This window comes from Galeopterus variegatus, unplaced genomic scaffold, assembly GCF_000696425.1.
Source record: "Galeopterus variegatus unplaced genomic scaffold, G_variegatus-3.0.2 Scaffold1275, whole genome shotgun sequence".
In the NCBI taxonomy this organism is placed as follows: Eukaryota; Metazoa; Chordata; class Mammalia; order Dermoptera; family Cynocephalidae; genus Galeopterus; species Galeopterus variegatus.
In genome coordinates this window covers 137,020-138,323 of record NW_007727386.1, presented here as the reverse complement: position 1 = coordinate 138,323, position 1,304 = coordinate 137,020, and the positions used below count along the sequence as shown (strand labels likewise).

Genomic DNA, 1,304 nt, shown 5'->3' with positions numbered 1-1,304 from the left:
TTCTATGTACTAGAAGAGCCCTCAGTGTACAGAAGTCTGCACGAAGCCCTGGGAATGGTGGCAAAGGCACTGAATAAGCTGGGGCCTTCTGACCGGCTCCTTGGTTTCAGCCAGGGGGCTGCACTAGCAGCCGTTGGGTGTGCCCTAGGCCAGGAGGGCAATCCCAGACTCCCCTTGCTGAGGTTTATCATTCTGGTATTTAGTTTCTGTCCTGGGGGCTTGGCCTCAAGGAACCCATCCTGCAGGACCCCTTGTGACTGCCTTTGCTCCATGTTTTCAGGGATGCTAACCATGTCGTTCCCTCTCAGCAACCAAGCTAGCCAGTTCCCTGGAGCCATCGCCCTCACCCACTCTGGTGGCCACTTCATTCCAGGCCCCAGCGCCAGGCCTACCTCAAGTTCTTGGGCCAGTTTGCAGAGTGAAAGAACAAACACCTCTGCCCCTATATGTCCCCCCATCTTGGGACAGCCTCTATAACCTATGTCCTGCTGGAACTCCACTGCTGTTAGTGTTCCTCACCATGACCAGTTAAGAGACAACTATCAACTCTCAGGACTCAAATTATATGAGCCCTGCCCTGCACTGGAGAAAAAGGGAGCAGGAGACCTTAATGGACTTCAACTTCTGCTTCTCAAACAGAAAAGGGCCAAAGAGACCTGGATCACATGGGAAGAGCAGGGGCTGGCACCACTGTAAGTACCACAAAATAAAGTGGNGGCGCACTGTAGCAGTGCGCCACCGGGCCGGACCACAAAAGGTTTCTTTTTGAGGTGACGAAAATGTGCTAATATTACATTGTAGGGATTGTTGCACAACTCTGTAAATACATTAATAATTGTTGAAGTGTACACCTGAAACGGATAAATTTTATAGTATGTAAATTATGCCTCAATAAAGCTTTTAAAAAATAAAGTATATATAGTTTGCTATATTTAATGTATAAGAAAAGGTAGGTAGGAGGGAGTTAGAATATATATTTCCTTGTATTTGCAAAAAGAAATGATGAAAGGATAAATAGATTACTTTTAGAGGGTGAAGGATAAATGGATTGGGAGGGGGCAGGAATAGAATAAAGATAGTTTTGACTTCTGGATCATGTATATGCTTTTCCTAGTCAAAACAAACAAACAAACAAAACTAATTTTTAAAAATTCCTTAAATTGAAAACAACCTAAAATAAATAAACTGAGTATCAAATTGGTAACCACATAAAGAAATGATTTACGTAAAGAGCTTTAGAAAACAATATTTTTTTTTTTTTTTTTTAAAGATGACCGGTAAGGGGATCTTAACCCTTGACTTGG

At 43.2% G+C, this 1,304-nt stretch overlaps 1 pseudogene; it reads left to right on the top strand.

Annotated features, from left to right (window-relative positions):
- LOC103593107 overlaps window positions 1–422 on the top strand; it is a 34,895-nt pseudogene extending 34,473 nt beyond the window's left edge.
- Window positions 423–1,304: the final 882 nt, after the last annotated feature.